Source organism: Arachis hypogaea, chromosome 15 (assembly GCF_003086295.3).
Source record: "Arachis hypogaea cultivar Tifrunner chromosome 15, arahy.Tifrunner.gnm2.J5K5, whole genome shotgun sequence".
Lineage (NCBI taxonomy): Eukaryota > Viridiplantae > Streptophyta > Magnoliopsida > Fabales > Fabaceae > Arachis > Arachis hypogaea.
The window spans coordinates 118,094,555-118,116,188 of record NC_092050.1 but is presented as its reverse complement, the minus strand read 5'-3'; the positions used below and the strand labels follow the sequence as shown (position 1 = coordinate 118,116,188).

At 35.1% G+C, this 21,634-nt stretch overlaps 1 long non-coding RNA gene and 1 other non-coding gene across 2 annotated transcripts; both read right to left on the bottom strand.

Moving 5' to 3' along the window:
• Window positions 1-1,015: 1,015 nt before the first annotated feature.
• Window positions 1,016-3,016, bottom strand: LOC140178962 (uncharacterized). The gene is made up of 2 exons (XR_011872193.1): window positions 1,797-3,016; window positions 1,016-1,308 (listed from the first exon to the last, which is right to left on the bottom strand). It is a non-coding gene; the product is annotated as an uncharacterized lncRNA (long non-coding RNA).
• An 11,269-nt stretch (window positions 3,017-14,285) lies between these two features.
• On the bottom strand, window positions 14,286-14,391 carry LOC112752953 (small nucleolar RNA R71). The gene has a single exon (XR_003177360.1). It is a non-coding gene; the product is annotated as a small nucleolar RNA R71 (small nucleolar RNA).
• Window positions 14,392-21,634: the final 7,243 nt, after the last annotated feature.

Sequence of the window (21,634 nt, the reverse complement as noted above, 5' to 3'; positions counted from 1 at the left end):
TTAATTAATTAATTAGTTTAGGTAACATGTAATTTGAAGACACTTACGAAGATTGTTTAGGTTGAAAAGTTTTAATGTATTTTTTTTATCTAAAATAAATGTTTTAGAAAAAAGTAAATTTTTATTAGTCTTTAAAAAAAATATATTTTTTTACATTTTATTTGCTAAACCCTTAATAAGTTTTAATTTGTTGATCAGTATTATAATTCTTAAGAACATTTTCTGGAGAATTTATAAATAGAAAATTTTAAATTCTCTATTTTTTTTAAATGTTTGAATACTTTAAATATTATGCTTCAATTTCTTTTCTGTTTTTATTTAAATGTCATAAAGACATTCCTTACCAAAAAATATAGTTTTCATTATTTTATTTTCATAACTTTTTATTAGTACTTTATCTATAAATATAATTTTCTTTTATAAAATCATAATACTGACTTAAAAAAATATTTAGATTGTTTAGATATAACATTTACCTTTGAATAATGAATCTTATTAAATAGCTATTATAATATTAAAAAAAGATTTTTTTTTAGCTTGTGTCTTAAAGACATAGATTAAATATACTATAAAAAATATTTTATAAAAATTATTACAAAAGTTAATTTTTTTTATGTCTTTAATATATTGAATACATTAAAAACATTAAAAAATTTTTATCATTATATTTTTTAAATATGTTTTTATAGCACAAGTTAATTAAATTTTTAAAATAATTACATAACTAATAAGTTTAATTACTTTGCAGGTCTCTATAATTTTACCGAATTTTTAATTAGGTCTCTATATTTTTTTTCTTTTTAATTAGATCTTTATATCATTTTTTTTTTCAATTCAGTCCTTATTAACATTAAACGTTTAAAAAATATTACTGAATTGTAAAATTACTTATCTACTCTTATCTTCCACCTATAATAAATTCATATTTCTTTGAAATTTTTTTCCTTCTCAGTTTTTCTCTTCTATTTTTTTTGAGATAGTGAGACTTTCACACACACATAGAGAAGAGTAGTGAGTAGGAGGAGTTAAAGGACAAACTTCATATGAACCTATGAAGAGTAGTGAGTAGAAGAGTAGTGACATCTTGAGCAGTTGAACATGAAACTAAAAGACAAACTCTATATGACAGATGCATTGTAGAATACATGATCAATGGAGTTGGACAAAAATAAATGTAAAAAGCATAGCAATTTCAACAATCACAACAGCAGCATATCCTAGAAGTCATGCTTGATCTCAAAATAATTGTATGAACTGTCCAACATTCTTGCTGCCTTCACCATCCATTAGAGTAGTTATATCTCCAAACTGTGATCCAATAATCCATAAAGGGTTTATACAACTGGACAATCCCAATAAATACCAATTCAAGTATAAGACTGGTAAGAGACCAATCTTAAAGATCTACAACAAGATTTAATAACATGTATACATACATGAGCACCATCAAAAAATAGCATTAAAACAAAAAAGATGGTTTTATGAGATGGATGGAGCGTACCTTTTTCAAGAGCAATTATAACAAAAGATGGATAGAAAATAATTAAACAAAATTCGACAGTAAATCCGACAATTAGATAAAATTAAAAAACATAAACAATTAAACAAATTCAGCAAATAGGAATAAGAAGAGAATCAAATATGAGGTATTAAATAGGAACAATTAAACAAATTCAAGAAATGTTCATTAAAAAAAAATCAACAAACTCACATACAAATAGAAAAAGAAATAGAAGCAAAAAAAATCAAACAAGAACAAAAATAGAAGTAGAAACAAAAAAATTAAACAAACTCACATCAAATTCAATAAAGGAGAAGGGACAATCGTTGACAACGACAAACGCAAACAAAGGGGAGGGCGCAGCGATGGGATACCAACAAAAGGGATGATGACGGCAAAACAGCAGTGAATGGGATGGTGCAATGACGGAACGTGAGCAACGCAGTAGAGATAGGACATGAGTGAAGGGAATGGCGACTACAAACGCGAGCGAAAAGGGAGGGACGGAGGAGCGGCGTGGCGAGATGTGAGTAGTGGAGCACACCAGGGTTACGAGAAGTGACGGCGGACGACCATGCGACGGATGCCGAGAACGCGACGGGTGTCGAGCAGAGGAGACGCAGCAACAGAGGAGGTCAACAAAGAACTTAGGGCAAGGTGTGAGCGTGGTACTATGTCTAGAGTTATTTTAGAATTTTAGAAAAATTGAGGTGTCTTTAATTAGATTTTTAACTCTAATAGTGAGAATATTTGTTTTTTAATAGAATATTCTGTTATTTCAAACGTTTTTGTCACGATAGACATTAAATTGAAAAAAAAAATTATGATATAGAGACCTAATTAAAAAAACGTATAAGAACCTAATTAAAAATTTGGTAAAACTATATAAAAATCTTTTAAACCTCACTAATTCTATCAAGGATATTTATTTAGTGTCCAATTTAATTAAATGGACACATAGATTAAGAAAATGATGGTAAAGTATTGAAATTATAAGTGCACATTAATACATTACATTAGTGGCTATAGGATTAGAAGAACGCTTAAAAGATTGAGAAAATGAGTTAAAGTGTAAAACCAGTAAAGAAATAATCAATGCTAGTAACCTGAATTTTTTAATATAAAATTATTTATAAAAGGGTAAAATTTTAAAATTGAACACTTAATTAATAGCAAAAGGAGTACTATTAGAACAAATTTTGTAGAAAATAAAGGTGACATTATTGTTGGACGGAGAAAGATTTGTAATTTTGTTTTGGAGGTTCATTTTTAGGCTTTACCCTTTCCCTTTTGGCGTTTCCTTTTTCCTTTCATACCTCGGTCAAGCCCCCACTTCCATACCCTTGGCCGTGTCCACGCCACCCTTTCTGCTTGCCCAAGACCATGTAATCATTGTGTCTTGGAACACACTCCAACCCCACCCCCTCTCTCTCTTGGATGAATCATGCATGTTCTTCTCTCTCTCCAATTGCTTCTTCTCAGTTCTCACAAGCGTCTTGGTTTTCAGTTATAACTAGCTAATAGTATGTATATATATATATATATATATATATATGGTTTATCTATTACGTCTCTTAAAAGACATAAGTTAAGATTACGAACTGATAAAGTATTTTATTATAAATACAAAAAATTTAAGTTTTTAAAGTATTTATTTTATATCTATTAAATGAATAAAATTTAAAATTTTTTACTAATAGTAAACTTATTATATGTCTTTAAAATACATGTTAGCTAAATTCACACACATACATATATATATATAGTGAATGTTATTCTACCCCCTTTAAAGTAACATGTAAGTTACTCTCTCTGATATGTCACATTCTAATTAGATGTTTATTTTAACTTGAGATACTTTAATCTCATGAGAGTTAATATCTTTGGAGGACAGTGACCATCCGATAGAAGGAGAAAACGATATACCCAATGAGGCATGATACTTGGGAGGCGCAACAACAACAATGAAATAGTGGGGAGGAGTAAATGAAATTAGAGAGAGTTCGAGTACCTTTTTTAGAAGAATGATTTGAAAAAAAAAAAAAAAAGCACAAGCTAAGGTTCAATTTTTAATATTTTAAAATATTATACAATTACCCATTTACTAATTTTTTAGTTGCGTTTACTCCTCCCTACTCCTTCGTTGTCGTCATTGCGGCTCCCAAGCATCACCATCTCATTGAATGTCCCGTTTTCTCCTTCTGTCGAGCCATCACTATCTTCTAAAGATATTAACTCTCATGAGATTAAAGTAATTCAGTTTAAAATAAACACCTAATTAAAATGTGATACATCAGAGAGAAACTTACATGTTATTTTAGAGAGGGTGGGATAGCATTCACCTATATATATGTATGTATATGTAATATAACCAATTTGGATTGATCTAGTGATTAGCTTATTAATTAGTCCAATTAAACAAGTGTTAGAAGTTCGAATATTACTTTGTGTACATAGTAACTTATTAGTCAATAACAAACTTTTAAATAGAACTCCAAATCACAATAAATTAATCTTTGATCTATTGAGTTAGGAGATGCTACAAAAAAAAAAGGTTATATGTGTATAATATATTCCTGGCTCACGTACATTACCCTGTCCTTTTAATTTGGAAGGACTATACAAATAAAACTACTTAAACATATATATGTTGTGTGATCTGTATTTTTCCCGGTAGTGGTGGAGGTGGTCCACGGGTGAAGGACACAATTGGAACAAAAAGGAAGGTGTATATATAATTATATATATATAGCTAATGCTTGAATTCTATATTCCAACTTTGATGTGGAACATTGCAATAGGATAATCATCAGTGTAGTGGATCAGCATTACATTCATTTTTACGTGGGCATGCAGTAATGCCTTTCATCAAGGATAACCAAGCTTCAAGTTTAATCTAAATTGAGTTTGTGTGTTTATTAGCTCTCTCCGTCCTCTTGCCATTATAATTAAAGTAATAGTCATCATTCTGCACATGAACTGAAGAAATTATTCGTATTATTACACGGGAGATGGAGTGATAAAATATTCTTGATTATTTGATCAATATTAATTTTAAAAAACTTAATTAGAACAATATTTTTAATTAGATAGTATTCTTAATCAGTTCTACGATCTATTTGTTAATTATTATTAGTTTTTAGTATATTTTTTGAAAAACCTATATAGTTGTATATTTTATAACAAAATATATTAATCAAAAGTAATATATAAAAAATAAAGATAATTATATATTTTTTTTCTTTTAAAAGGAAACGAGTACTACACCAAATAAAGATGAAAACAAAGTTATAACTTGTTAGTTGGATATACGGAAATTGATGCATACACGCTTGTGTTTGTTGTTATGTGCGAAAAGTAGATGTTGGATATATATATATATATATATATATATATATAACAATTCTGGGGCAAAATAATATTGAATGCATAATTCTCTTCTCATAAACATAAAATAAATATAAAAATACAGGCCCATAACCATATGTGATTTTCTTGGCAACTTCTAGTATTTTGATTAATATTTTAATTTATCTATGTGCTTACTTTGTTGACATAGATGACTCAAAGTTAGGAGATACAGCAAAGGACAACCAATAATTAAAATTATATTACATGAATAGTTTTATTTTATTCTCTATTCTTACTCAATACCAAAATCATAATCTAGAAATTCCCTTTGAAAAGAATACTAAAATTAATGTCACTTTATATTCAAGAAAATAATGTCACTTTGGGATGGTTGGTAAGATATTGTCCACCAGAATGTTTAGAAGTTGAAAAGGCCGCACAACACAGGAGAATAATAGATGTTTCCAATTACTTTTGACAAGTGGCACAGTTTTCCAAGCTCCTCTCTACCTAGCTATAGTATTATTTTGGTGGGTGGGGAGAATTATAATTAGTAATATATAAACACTACTATTTATTTACCAAAGATTTAGATCCTCTAAAGTTTGAATTTGACTTTAGAAAGTAAAGTGTGATCTTTTACCCTTAAACAATTTCTCTTTCATATTTATTCTTGGTCCCACCTATGAAATCAATAGTAAGAGATCACACTTTACTCTCTAAAGTGGAATTCAAACTTTAGAGGATCCAAATCCCAATTATATAAATATTTAGTTCAAAGTGTAAACATGGCTCCATCATAATTGTGAACCTGACTGGATTATATAATATAAAGACTAAGAAGGCGTGTGATATTGAGTAAATAAAAAACATGCTTTATGGTGGTTAATTTTATATCGTATATTATGATACTATTTTTTCTAAATTTTTAAGGTAATAGAATGAAACATATACGAATAATTATATCTCTAATATATTTTTTTAAATAAAAATAAAATCAAATTTTAAATATTTAAATCATAAAAATTATGTAATTATATCATCATATCACTTTTTTTAAAGTTTAAAATGATAGAAAAATATATATAAATAATTAAATTTTTAATATTATAAAAATATTTTTATATTTTTCAGTAATATAATAATTATAATTATTCTCTAGATATTTTATATAATTATCACAAATAAAAATAAGTGGTTATAATTATCTTAAAATATAAATTTTATACTCCAAAATATTTTTTAATAAAATTGATACTAAAATAGGTGAATAGTACGTACTATAGTAGCAGTAGCATTATTCTACTATATAGCTCCACCATCTTTTCCAATACCATTTCCTATTCCCCTCTTTCTCAGGAATCAGTGTTGGCCTTATCTTGTACGAGTAGCAGTTTTTGGCTTCTCCCTGGTTGGTCTAAAACAGGTTTAGATAGATGGTTTTGGTTCCTACGAGTATCTTTTTTATGAACATAGTAAAGAAACAACTGAAACAAGCAAAGTAGTTTAGTAGCCATGGCTTAAAAGGCAAGTTTTAGAGTCTCTTACCCGGCCCGGCAAATTCTGCAAGCTAATTACACGGTTCCATAAGCACCTTAGTCATCAAAAGTAAAAGTAAAATGTAAATCATTAAAGCCTAGAGACATTACATTGTTTCATGTGTCAACCGAAAGAAATAGAAAGAATACAGAGGAAAGTAGTAGTATTTTCCCTTAATGTTTAGTGGTGATTTTATTTTTTGGTACAAGAGGTGATTTTGGTTTGCCTATAATGTTTGTTCTATTTTTGCCTATAATATTCTAAAAAAATTTGGTTTAACTAAGTTTTTTTTAATATATAAAAGAGAAATGTTAGGGTCTAATATTTTTTTTAACATTAGACAATACTTTAGAATTTAAGATTTAAGATTTAGTATTTATTAAAGGTTTAGAATTTAAAATTTAAATTTTAATCTTAGTATTTAGAGTTGGCCAAAAATTGACAAAAAAAATTTTTTATTGGTCTATCAATATAAAACACTAACTTAGTTTTAGGGTTTTCAAATTTAAAAATGATCTATTTTAATATTAACCATTAATTAATTTCGTTAAGTGCTATTGTGACAAGTTAAATATTAATATAGCATATCATGTCATACCAACATTTGAATTGTCTTTGTGTTGCAAAACTTAAATTCTATTTGTTCATCATTTTCTTCAAAGTTCTTTATATTCTTTTATTTGCAATCTCTTTATATTTCACAACATAATAAATTAGTTGTTTGTAATCTAAGCAATCTTTGTATATTTAAGACCAAAATGCTTCTTTTTAAATGGTGGTGACGTTTTGACAAAGAAAAGTGTCCATTATAAAAAGAAATAGTTTGTTCATGTAATAAAGTGAAGCCAGATATGTCAATAAGTGATCAAAATATGGTTAAGACTGGAGGCATGTGGTTGAAAGAAATTAGCATACTGCATATACAAAGTTGTTGTGGAAGAATTTAGTTCCACCAAGGGTGGAGGTTTTGATATGGTTTGTGATCATGGCGCGCTTGAACACGAAAGAGAGATTCTACAAGTCGGCATCATTCCAAAAATAGAGCTAGCATGTGTATTCTGTTACACTAAACCAGAGTCGGTACATCATCTATTCTTCTCTTGTTGCATTGCTTGGAAATTATGGAGATGTTCTTAAAATCTGGGAGGTGGTGTGGGTGAGGCCTGGGAAATTAAGAACATGTTTTGAATCTTGGATGTCTAGAAGGGTATCAAAGAAAAGGAGAAAAGGTTGGAGAATTATGTTTTTCGTCATTTGGTGCATTGGGAGGCAAAGAAATAATATTATCTTCATAAGAAAGAAGCTTGATTGGAGGATGTTGCAAAATCAAATTATATATTGGTGGGAGACGTGGTGGATTCAACGCATTGTGATGAAAGGGGGAGGTAACATTCATGAGATACAACGGGAGAACTTTAAATAGAATCGCATGTATTAGTTTTTTTTTTTTTTTTTTTTTTTTTTTTTTTTAATGCTTGATTTTGTTGATATCTATTTATTTGTATTGTTAATTATGCTTGCATCCTTAGTAGTGTTGATGTGTGTTAAGTTGTTGTAATGTTGAACTACACTCGTGGTGCGCGAAATTTAAATTCGCACAATTTCACCGGTAAGTGCACCAGGTCGTTCAAGTAATACCCCAGGTGAGTGAGGGTCGATCCCACAAGAATTGTCGGATTGAGCAAGTAATAGCTATTTTGTTGGACTTTATCATGCAAATAGTAAAAGAAGGTTGTTGGTGTAAACGCATAAAGCAATGAGATAAGAAAAGCAAGTAAAGATTGGTGTAAAATCAATATAAAGGAAGTAGTTAAGGTCTCGGAGATGTTTATCTTTCCGGATTAATACCTCTTATTAACTACTTTAACAATGAATGATTCATTCTATGACAAACTGTAAGTGATTAATCCTAATCCCTTAGTGATTAATCTCCCCTGATCCTACTAAAACGCTACAGACAAGGTTAGTTGTTTCGAACCAGAGAATGAAGTTCAGTATTCTAGTTTATACCATAAAGGCCCTAATCACCCCACATCCCGGCTGAACAGATGTTCCCATGTCCCCAACGAGTTGTGGATTAGCCGTCTAGGAGGTGTGTTCTCAAGCTGTAGTTCGAATGACCTTGGCCAAGTATCACAAGAACTCATGTAGAAAAAGGGTTATACTTTCGTTCCACCAAGTTTCATTAGTATTAAGAATGAGTCATACCTTAGAATGGAATCAAACATATATTAAAATAGAAAAGTAATAATATTAATCCATAGAAATAAACAGAGCTCCTAACCATAACTAGGAGGTTTAGTTGCTCATGACTTACAAAGAAAACAGAGTTAAAAGTAAAGAAGAAGATCTAATTCTGAATGTTTATAAACCTAAGCGATCTCCTCTTTAAATAGTAAATACTAACCCTAAAAAAATATTAATTTAAATTTAAAAGTTATAAGGATAAGATAAGATAAGCTAAGGAGTGCTAAAATCCACTTTGGGGCCCACTTTGGTACTTGCTTCGACTGATTCCTGGCGTTCAGCGCCAATCTGGGCATTGAACGCCCATAAGGGAGGTGTGCTCGCTGGTCCTTGCTCCCTGGCTAACGTTGAACGCCAATTTTGGGCGTTCAATGCTGGGAGTTGCTCCTTCTTGGGCGCTAAACGTTAAGCTTGGACGTTTAGTGCCCGATTTGGCAGTGATTCTGGAAGAAAAGTATAGACTATTACTGAAAAGCTCTAAAAGTATATATTGCTGAAAAGCTCTAAAAGTTAGCTTTCTAAAGATGTTAAGAATGTATCAATTGGACCTTTTTATCTCAAGTTATGCTCGTCTGAATGCAAGGAGGTCAGGATTGATAGCATCTGCTATCCTTTCTTCATCTTTGAACAAGATTTTGCCAAACTTGCCCGAAATTCACCTAAAATCATAAAAATAATACAAAAACTCAAAGTAGCATCCAAAGATGAATTTTTCCACTAAACTTAAACTGTTGCTTGTCCTCAAGTAACCAAAAACATGATAGGACCAAATAGAAGAGAAAAATATATCAGGTTTAGGGTTGTCAATGAAGCTCAGGTCCAATTACTGAATGGGACTATTAACACTCTATTTCTGAATAGCCTTAGCATCTCACTTTTCTTTGAAGCTCAGAAATATTGGCATCCTTTAGAACTAGAATCCAGATGATATTATTGACTCTCTTTTTTAAGTTTTTCTTGATTCTTGAACACAGCTTTTGTTTTCTTTTGGTGCTTTGCACCTTTGAGCCTAGCCGTGACTCTAAGGGTTTTGTTTTCAGGTAATACCACTTGATACATAAACATCACAAGTACTTAACTGGGAAAACCCTTTGGATTTGAATTTAGCCTTGCTTAAATTCCCAGATAGTGGTGCTCAGAGCCTTAAGCGTACTCTTTATAACATTGGGTTACGACTTTAAATGTTTAGTCTCAAGGTTTACTTGACACTTTCACACCACAAGCATATAGTTACAGTAGCAACTCTTTTGAGCTTTTTAGGCCAATTTTGACCCTCCTAACCATTGATATTCAAAGCCTTGGATCCTTTTCTTTTGATTTTTCTTTTGATTTTATTTTTTCTTTTTGTTGTTTCTTTTGCTTAAAGAATCAATCTTTTTGATATTTCAGAGAATCAATAATACTTCTCTAAATTCACTGTTCCTTAAGAGCCGATGTGCTCAACTTCAATATCAATTATGCACAGTTAATTAAGGCCACCACATCAAAGTAATAGAATAACTCATAATTTAACTCAAGACCTTTGTGCATCTTACTACTTTTTTTCAATAAATTTTTTTCTTTTTAAGCTTGATGAGGGATACATAAAGCACCTTTAAATAAAACAAAAAAAACTAATACTAAAGAAGAAAATCAAATAAAACGAAATCTTAAGTGTGCATGCACTAGAATAGATAACAGATAACAAAATAGAATACAAAGAAAACAGACATAAATATAGGGAGAATGAAACTAGACCACCTCTGTGATGGTGGCCACTGCTCCCTCTGGAAAATCCTCTGGAGCGTTTAAGCTCCTCAATGTCATGCCCATGCCTCCTATGCTCCTCCCTCATACTCCTTTGGTCTTCCATTATCTGATGGAGGATAGCAGACTGGTCCTGATGCTCCAGCCTCAGCTGATCAACTGATGAGGTCATCTCCCCTAGAGATATGGTCAACTGATCCAAGTAGTCATAGAGAGCGAAGTACATCCCTTGAGGCATCCCGGGATCTCCTGTGGAGGTGGTGGAATGGGTTCTTGCTGTGGTCCTTGTGTAGGCTCCCTGGCGTGCTCCATACCCTTTCTTGTGATGGATCTCTCCTTGTCAATTAGGGTATCTCCTCCTATGCGAACTCCAGCTGCTCCACATAGGCGATAAATGAGATGAGGGAATACCAACCGTGCTTGGGTGGAGGGCTTGTCAGCTACTTTATAAATTTCTTGAGGGATTACCTCATGGACCTCCACCTCACTGCCGAGCATGATGCAGTAGATCATTACTGCTCTCTCAGTTGTAACCTCAGAGCGGTTACTCGTAGGGACGATCGAACGTTGGATAAACTCCAAGCATCCTCTAACCACTGGCTTAAGGTCAAGCCTACCCAGTTGGTAAGGCTTGCCTTGAGCGTCTCTTTTCCATTGAGCTCTAGACATGCAGATATCAACAAGAACTTCATCAAGCCTTTGGTCAGAGTTGACCCTTCAAGTGTATGACTGAGGGTCATTCCATGGCTCTGGAAACTGTAGCGCTACCCTCACACTCTCAGGGATGAAATCTATGATTTGCCCTCTGACCATGGTGCGCTAGTTTTTTGGCTCCGGGTTCACACTTGTTTCATACCTCTTGGTGACCCAGGCATTGGCATAGAATTCTTGCACCATTAAAACTCCAATCTCGGAAATGGGATTGGTCAGAATTTTCCAATCTCATCTTAGAACTTGGTGTAGGATCTTCAGATACTCATCGACCTTTAGTTTGAAGGGGACCTCGGGAATCACCTTATTCTTCCTCACCACTCATAGAAGTGGTCTTGATGGGCTTTGCCATTTTTGGTGCCATGGATATAAGATATAGAAAGCAAAAAGTGGAGCTTTCAAACGCCAAACTTAAGAACTTTGCTCGTCCTTGAGCAAAAGAGAAATACAAAAAAAGAAAAATAAAGGAAATAGAAGAAATATAGAGAAGGGGGAGGGATATGGCTTCGGCCTTTTGGGATGGGAAAGGAAGATGGAAGAATAGGAAGTGTATGATGAAGAATATGGAAGAGGGGAAGAGTATGTTAAAGTGTGTTGGGGGTGGAATAAGTGAGGGGTATTTATAGGAGTGGGGAAGGTTGGGGTTCAGTTATTATGGGGGAAAAATGGGGGGGGGGGAGGGGGTGATGCGTGAGCATCTTCTCTGTCTTTTTCTTGTGAATTTGCACTTGAATAGCTAAGTTTAACCAAAATTTAATCTATTTTAGCCACTATGAATGCTACTTTGAGTTGTGTGCAATTCTGTTTATTTCAGGTAGCATTTTGGACGAATTTTGCAGAGTTTAAGTCAAGGCTAGAGAATGGAGAGAGTGAAGAATGTAAGCTGCCTCCTCCATGCTGAACTTGAAATTATTCAAGTTCAGTGCTAGCATCAACACCTGCCAGGAAATACAAGCGTGACCTCCACGCTGAACTTGACAATGGTCAAGTTCAGCGCCAGCTTGAAGGATGCAAAGGAAATCTGATTCGGCCTCCTCCACGCTGAACTTGTCTCTTTCCAAGTTCATTACCAACCCAACGCTCCAAGGGAAGAATCCCGCATCACCCCACGCTGAACTTGGGTTAATCCAAGTTCAACGTGGACTCAAGGGAAACCAATAAAGAAGCCTCTGCCTCCTCCACGCTGAACTTAGCTCCTTCCAAGTTCAGTGCCAGTTCAAAGCTTCAAAGGGGTTAGATACGTACACTACTCCACGTTGAACTTTAGAATTTCCAAGTTCAGCGTGGACCTTAATGAATCAAGTGGTCCCCAATTCGTCCAGAGGCTGCACGAGAAGCATTTAATCAATTTTGATTAAAATTTATTCCTTTTATAAATAGAAAAAGATATTATTTAATTCTTAGAAAATATATTTTACATTAATTTGGATTAGATATAAAAGGGAAAAGAATCATCCCTTCGGGCTCTTCTCTTCTCTTCGACCTCATTCCGCAATTTATAGTTTTTCAAAATCCTAGTTTTCTCTCTGAATCATGAGCAACTAAACCTCCACTGTTAAGGTTAAGAGCTCTGTCTATTGTATGGATTGATACTATTATTTTTCTATTTTAATTCATGTACTGATTTATAATTCAGGAATTGCTTTCGTTCTTTATTTTATGAATCTGGGTGGAACAGAAGTATGACCCTTTTTCTAATTGAGTTCTTGTATAACTTGGAAAAGCTCTTTACTTGAACAACAGCTTGAAAACATATTCTCCTAAATCACTAATTATCTGGACTTAACGGGATACGTGACATATAATCCTCTTATATTTGGGTAATTAGGGTTTTTGTGGCATATAAACTAGAATTGAACTTCACCCTCTAATTGGAATTAAGTGACCAAGGAATTGGCAATTGATGAAGGTTAGAGGAGACTAAAAAGGTCTAAGGAATTAGGGTTTAGTCACTTATAGTTTGCCATGAAATAAATCTTGCATGATTAAAATAGTTAGTAAGAAAAGTCAATCTGGAAAATAGATAACTCTGAAGCCTTAACTGTTTCTCTGTATATTATTCACAACTTGTTTACTGATTGCTTTCTCATATTTTGAATTTACTGTTAATGCTTTTGAACCTTCAACACCATTTTCTATTTGTCTGACTAAGCCAATCACTTAACCATTGTTGCTTGATCCATCAATCCTCGTGGGATCGACCCTCACTCACCTGAGGTATTGCTTGGTACGACCCGGTGCACTTGCCGGTTAGTTTGTGGTTATAAATTCCGCACCAAGTTTTTGGGCCCGTTGCCGGGGATTGACTGTGATTAACAACTATTAGTTGTTTGATTGCTTAGATTAGGCATTTTAGTTTTAATTTTATTTATTTTTTCTCTTTAATTTTCGAATTTTATTGCCATTATTTTTCCTTAATTTCTGAAATTAAGTTTGGTGTTACCTAGTTAATTTTATTTTAATTCTTCTGTTTAAATTCCTTGAAAATTTTGAATTTTTTTTTGCTTGCTTTTGATCATTATTTTCGAATTTTTTAGCATTAAGTAGTAAGTATTTTATTTTATTTCTTCACATAGGTTACCTCACTGGGATTTGTCTACACTCTGACGTAGAGAGTCCCATCTTTTCTTGTCTTCTGTCTGTTTATGAGTAGAAACAGGGACAAAGAACCTCTGTTAGACTTTGATCCTGAACCTGAAAGGACTTTGAGGTGGCGTTTGCAATAAGCAAGACTTTACAAGGCTGCAGAGTCCAATATGGATCATAATAATGCTGCTAATTAATGCTAATATTGCAAATCTGAATGGGAATGAGCAACCTAGAAGAGTGCTTGGCTCTTACACTGCTCCTAATGCAGATATTTATGGAAAAAGTATTGTGGTGCCTCCTATAGCTGCAAACAACTTTGAACTGAAGCCACAACTAGTTACTCTTGTGCAACAGAATTGCCAATATCATAGGCTCCCTCAGGAAGACCTAAACCAATTTATCTCTGATTTTCTGCAGATTTGTGATACAGTGAATACCAATGGAGTGAATCCTGAGGTATACAAACTCATGCTCTTCCCATTTGCTGTAAAGGATAGAGCAAAGCTGTGGTTAGATTCTCAACCCAAGGAGAGTCTGGATACTTGGGACAAGGTTATCACTGGATTTATGACTAAATTTTTCCCACCTCAAAAGCTGACTAAGCTAAGGGTGGAGTTTCAAACCTTCAGACAGAAGGATGGTGAGACCCTTTATGAAGCTTGGGAGAGATTCAAGCTACCAACTAGGCAATACCCTCCAGACATGTTCTCTAGATGGACTCAGTTGGATATCTTCTATGAAGGTTTATGTGAAATGTCCAAGATGCACTTAGATAATTCTGCAGGTGGTACTTTGCACATGAAGAAGATACTAGAGGAGACTATTGAGCTTATTGAGTTGGTTGCTAACAACCAATACTTATATTCCTTCAACAGGAATCCTGTGACCTCTGAGACCCCTCAGAAGAGAGGCATTTTGGAAGTGGAAGCTGTTGATGCTCTTCTTGCTCAGAACAAGCTTTTGTCTCAGCAAATAAATCTAATTACTCAACGGTTGAGTGGAATGCAAGTTTCAGCTATCAACACCCATAATACACCTCAAGAGGTCCCTTATGACATGACAGGTAATTTTATGCAAAATGAGAATTATGATTATGCTCCATCTTCTTCTGAACAGGTCAACTACATGGGAGTGATCCTAGAAACCCCAATAATGATCCATATGCTAAGACTTATAATCAGGGCTGGAGAAATCACCCAAATTTAGGGTGGAGAGAGCAACCTCAGAGGCCACAGAATTTTAATAATAATTCTCAGGGCAGTTTCCATCAGAACAATTTCAATAACCACCAGTTTCAGTTATCTCAGTAAGCAACTCCTCAGTCTGAGAAGAACACTAATTTGGAAGCACTAATGGCAAGCTTTATACATGAAACCAGAACATTAATCAAGAACTTGGAGATTCAGATGGGTTAATTAGCCACAATAGTTAATGAAATTAATCAGAGGACCACTAATAGCCTTCCTGGTAACATAATTCCAAATCTAGGGTGTTCTGTTTTCTCTCCTACGCCTTCCTATTTCTAGTCTAAGTGCTACACATGATCACAAACGTTATGCAAACTAGGAAAATATGACAATGAATGGAAAATAAAAAGTAAGAACTCAGACTCAAATGGACTTAAAATAACTTAAAAGAAGATAAAAGTACTGTATGGTTAGGTTGCCTCCCAACAAGCACTTCTTTATCGTCATTAGCTTGACGGACAGCTCCTTTATGGAGTTTGATAGGGGCTCAGATCTTCACCCCTCATGGTGAACTTCCTTCATGTGCTCTCATGAATTAGTTCAACATGCTCTAGAGACAGGATCCTGTTCATAGTATGTGGTATGACTGAATGGTGCACGGAACTAGCTCTGTAGAATTCACACAGATAGATCAATAAATATACCGGGTCGTCCACGTAATACCTCAGGTGAGTGAGGGTCGATCCCACGGAGATTGTTGGTTTGAGCAAGCAGTGGTTACCTTGCAGATCTTATTTAGGCAGATAGAAATTATAGTTTGTCATAGAAAATGCATAAAACAAAATAGATAAATAAAATATTACTAGATAGATGAGAAATCAATGGTATGAGAACGGTTGAGGCTTCGGAGATGCTTTGTCTTTCCGGATTAACTTTTCTTACTGTATACTTCAATAACTTTCTGATTCCTTCAATGGTAGCCGTAAGTGATTAACTCATGTCCTCTTATCAAGTTAACCTCCTCTACTACAGCAATCCACCACGTTGAAATGACTCATGTCCTCTCATCAAGCCATCTCTAGGTTTCTCACTGTAGCAGAAGATGAAGCTCTAAGTAATCCACTCCCCTTTATGATCCTACTCAAGGTGCCACAGACAAGGCAGATCTTCTGGATCAGAAAGTGCTGCTTCTCTGACTCTAGCCTTAATGCCACAGAGACCTCACATACCTATAGTCAACGGGATTTCATGTCACGTATCCAAAGTTGCTCAGTTGCTTTATTGGAATCCGCAATGCAATCTCTAACTTTGGTTCAACGCTATCTGGGTCAGGACTCACACGGAATTCATGTAGAACAAGGATGATTGTCACCCTCAATTCATCAGATGAAGAACGAGAATGCATAAGAGAATCGAATCTGACATTGATCAGCGGATATTTTATACGCTTTTTGGTATCGTTTTCATACAGTTTTTAATATATTTTGTTTAGTTTTTATTAAGTTTTTATAGGTTTTAGTGTTAAATTCACTTTTTTAGATTCTACTATGAGTTTTTGTGTTTTTGTGCAATTTCAGATAATTTTTGGCTGAAATTGAGGAGCTGGAGCAAAAGCCTGATTCAGAGACAGAGAAAGCACTACAGATGCTGTCAAGATCTGACCTCCTTGCACTCGGAAGAGTTTTTCTGGAGCTACAGAAGTCCAAATGGAGCGTTTGCAATGGCTATGGAAAGCTGACTTCCAGAACATTTCAGTAATCTATAATATTCCATACTTTGCTTCAGATTAAAAGGCCCAAAACTTATGTCTAACACCAGCCTCCTGGCCCCTTTCAGGCGTCCAGCGCCCAAAAAGCAGAGACCAACATCCAAATGCCCAAAGAGGACCCCCTAGCCAGTGTTTAATGCCTTAGAGGCCTCATAGCACATGGATCTCATCAAAGCTCATCCCAAACACTTACCAAGTGGGCCCCAGAAGTGGATTTTAGCACTAAAAAGACTGTTTTACCCTTACTAGTCATTTGTTTAGTATTTAAAGGATTAGATTCATGTTATTCGGAAACTTTTACCATCATTCACAATATTTTCGTTTAACACCATTGTATTTTCTTTCATTATGAGTTTCTAAACCACCTAGGTTGAGGGGAGGAGCCCTGTTGAGTCCTATGAATTAATAAAAGTATTACTGTTTCTCTTCGATCCGTGTTTGATTTATCTCTAAGATGTATACTCGTTCTTCAACATGGTGAATAGGATGATCAGTGACAATCAGCTCTGTTCATCATACTAGGACTGCATGCCTGATAAACACCCGTGTCTACTTGGGTTTGTGTGAATACGTGGCTGGAAAGCACGAACCGCCAGCTTGATTATACATCTCTTAGACGGCTAATCCACGACTTCGTTGGGAACTTCTCGAGACACCAGTTCAGCCAATTTCTGAGGATATTAGGGTCTCTGTGGTAGAGGCTAGAATCCAAAGGAGCAGCATTCTCTGATCCGGAAGATTCAAACTTGTATGTGGCATTTTGAGTAGGATCGCCAAGAGAATGAACTGCTAGAGCTTCACCCTCCGTCAGATTGCATGACCACGGGCAATGGTGTTTGATCTGGAGCAGAGGAGTTCAATGGCCACGAGCAATGGCGTTGATCACACATAGCCTGCCATAGAAGAGATCATTCACAAGGAAAGAAGACAGTAATACCAGAGTTAATTCAGAAAGACAAAGCAACTCCAATATTTAACTATATTCCTATTACTGATTCCATTTAATATAAAATGTAATTTATACATTATTCCTTTTACAACTTCAAATCAATGACTTCTTGATTTTGCCTGACTAAGACCTGCAAGGTAACCATAGCTTGCTTCAAACCACAATCCTCGTGGGATCGACCCTGACTCACTCAGGTATTACTTGAACGACCCAGTGCACTTGCTGGTACAGTTGTACAAAAGTGTGGGGATTCATACAGTAGACATATTGAACTAGAACGGTAATATTATTAATCCATGAAACTCAGAAGAGCTTCTAACCTTAACCTTAGGAGGTTAGTGTCTTATGTTGATAGAAAAATACAATGAAAAACGTAAAATGGGCCAGAGTCCTTAACAAGGGTGAACTCTTGTATATATATATATATATACTAATCCGCTAACTAAGAATTACAGAAATAAGATAAACTAAGTTGATAGTGCAAAAATCCACTTCTGGGGCCCACTTGGTGAGTGTTTGGACTGAGCTTGAGTGTCTCTCATGAGCGAGTACCCCTTAGAGGCGTTGAACGCCACCCATGGGCTCCCTTTTGGGCGTTGGACGCCAGCTACTTCCCTGTGGGCGCTGGACGCCAGGAATGAGGCTGTTGGCTGTTGTTGAATGCCAGTTTTGGGACTTCATTTCCAAAGCAAAGTATAGACTATTATATATTTCTGAAAAGCCCTGGATGTTAGATTTCCATAGCCGTTGAGAGAGTTCCATTTGGACTTTTGTAGCTCCAAGAAAGCTCCTTCGAGTGCATAGAGGTCAGATCTTGACAGCATCTGTAGTCCTTTCTTTGTCTCTAAATAAGACTTCTACTCAAGCTCCTCAATTTCAGCCAGAAAATGGCTGAAATCACCATAAAACACATAAACTCAAAGTAGAATCCAAAAATATGAATTTTACACTAAAACTTATGAAAACTTAATAAAACTTAAACAAAACATAATGAAAACTATATGAAAATGATGCCAAAAAGCGTATAAAATATCCGCTCATCAGAACACCAAACTTAAACTGTTGCTTGTCCCCAAGCAACCAAAAACAAAATAGGATAAAAAGAAGAGAAGGATATAATAAATCTCAGAGTTCTCAATGAAGCTCAGTTTCAATTAGATGAGTAGGGACTAGTAGCTTTTTGCTTCTCAATAGTTTTGGCATCTCACTTTCCATTGAAGCTCAGAATGATTGGCATCTTTAGGAAATCAGAATCCAGATGATATTATTGATTCTCCTAGCTAAGTTTTTTTTTATTCTTGAATACAGCTTCTTTAGAGTCTTGGCTGTGACCCTAAGCACTTTGTTTTCCAGTATTACCACTGGAAACATAAATGCCACAGACACTTTAAGCACACTCTTTGCTTTGGACCACGACTTTAACTGCTCAGTCTCATTTGACACCTTCACACCACAAGCATATAGTCAGGGAAGTAGCTCATTTGAACTGTTCAGGCCAAGATTTTATTTCTTTTAGGCGCTCCTAACCATTGATGCTCAAAGCCTTGGATCCTTGCTCTTGCCTTTTGGCTTAAAGAGCTATTGGCTTTTTGCTCTAGCCTTTTGGTTTTAAGAGCTATTGGCTTTTTCTGTTTCTTTCTCTTTCTGCTTGACTCTTTTTTTTCGCATATGTTTTTTTCTTTTATTGCTATTTGCTGCTTTTCTTACTTTAAGAATCAATTTTTGGATTTTTCAGATCATCAATAATACTTCACTCTTATCATCATTCTTTCAAGAGCCAACATTCTTTAACTCCAACATCAAATATGCATTGTTTAGTCATGCATTCAGAAAATAAAAGTAATGACACCACATTAAATAATTGAACTATTCTTAATATATAAGTCAAAATTCATTCATCTTACTTTTCTTTCAAAATAATTTTTCTTTTAAGCAAGATGAGAGATGCATGGAATATTTCATAGCTTTAAGACATAAAGACAGATGATCATGTACTAGAAATAGACAATAAGATAAAATACATGGAAAACAGAAAAATAACATAGGCAACAGGGGATTAAGGGAGCGAATCCACCTTAGTGATGGCTGCCACTACTCCTTTTGGAGGATCCAATGGAGTGCTTGATTTCCTCTAAGTCACGCCCCTGCCTCTGTTGTTCTTCCCTCATGGCTCTTTGATCTTCTCTTATGTCATGGAGAATGGTGGAATGCTCTTGATGTCCCATCCTTAATTGATCCATGCTGGAGCTTAGTTCTCCCAGAGAAGTGTACAATTGGTCCCAATAGCCTTGGGGAGGAAAATGCATCCCTTGAGGCATCTCAGGGATTCCTTGTTGAGTTAGCTCCACATGCTCTTGCTGTGGTCCATGTGCTGGCTCTCTTGTTTGCTCCATCCTCTTCTTGGTGATGGGCTTGTCCTCCTCAATGGGATGACTCCTTCTATGAAAATTCCAGCTGAATTGCATAAGTGACTGGTGCACGAAATTACAATCATACTTTTGCAATTTCGCACAACTAACCAACAAGTGCACTGGGTCATCCAAGTAATACCTTACGTGAGTAAGGGTCGATCCCACGGAGATTGTCGGCCTGAAGCAAGCTATGGCTATCTTGTAACTCTTAGTCAAGATATCAATAATTCTCAGATTTAATTGTGAAAAGTAAAAGAATATGAAATAAATACTTGTTATGTAGTAATGGAGAACAGGTTGAGGTTTTGGAGATGCTCTGTCTTCTGAATCTCTGCTTTCCTACTGCCTTCTTCTTCACACACGCAAGGCTCCTTCCATGGCAATCTGTATGTTGGTGGATCACCGTTGTGAATGGCTACCATCCGTCCTCTCAGTGAAAATGGTCCAAATGCGCTGTCACCGCACGGCTAATCATTTGTCGGTTCTCACTCATGCTGGAATAGGATCCATTGATCCTTTTGCGTCTGTCACTACGCCAAGTACTCATGAGTTTGAAGCTCATCACAGTCATCCCTTCCCAGATCCTACTCGGAATACCACAGACAAGGTTTAGACTTTCCGGATCTCAGGAATGGCCGCCAATAATTCTAGCCTATACCACGAAGGTTCCAATCTTAGATTAGAAACCCTAGAGATACACATTCAAGCTTGATTGCATGTAGAACGGAGGTGGTTGTCAGGCACGCGTTCATAGGTGAGAATGATGATGAGTGTCACGGATCATCACATTCATCAGGTTGAAGTGCGAATGAATATCTTAGAATAGAAGCAAGCGTAATTGAATGGAAAACAGTAGTAATTGCATTAATTCATCAAAATACAGCAGAGCTCCTCACCCCCAACCATGGGGTTTAGAGACTCATGCCATAGAGAATACAATATAAAATGTGTAGAGTGTCATGAGGTACAAGATGAATCACTAAAAGTAGTTTTTATAAAAAACTAGTGACCTAGGGTTACAGAAAATGAGTAAGCTAGAATAGTTAGTGTAGAAATCCACTTCCGGGGCCCACTTGGTGTGTGCTTGGGCTGAGCATTGAAGCTTTCACGTGTAGAGACCTTTCTTGGAGTTAAACGCCAGCTTTTGTGCCAGTTTGGGCATTTAACTCTAGCTTTCATGCCAGTTCTGGCGTTTTGATGCCAGAATTTCTATGCTGACTTGGAACGCCACTTTGGGCCATCAAATCTCGGGCAAAGTATGAACTATTATATATTGATAGAAAGCCCAGGATGTCTACTTTCCAACTCAATTGAGAGCGCGCCAATTGGGCTTCTGTAGCTCCAGAAAATCTACTTCGAATGCAGGGAGGTCAGAATCCAACAGCATCTGCAGTCCTTTTTCAGCATCTGAATCAGATTTTTGCTCAGGTCCCTCAATTTCAGCCAGAAAATACCTGAAATCACAAAAAAAATACACAAACTCATAGTAAAGTCCAGAAATGTGATTTTTGAATAAAAACTAATAAAAATATAATAAAAACTAAATAAAACATACTAAAATTGTTGCTTAAATTGTTGCTTGTCCCCAAGCAACTGAAAATCAAATAGGATAAAAAGAATAGAATATACAATGAA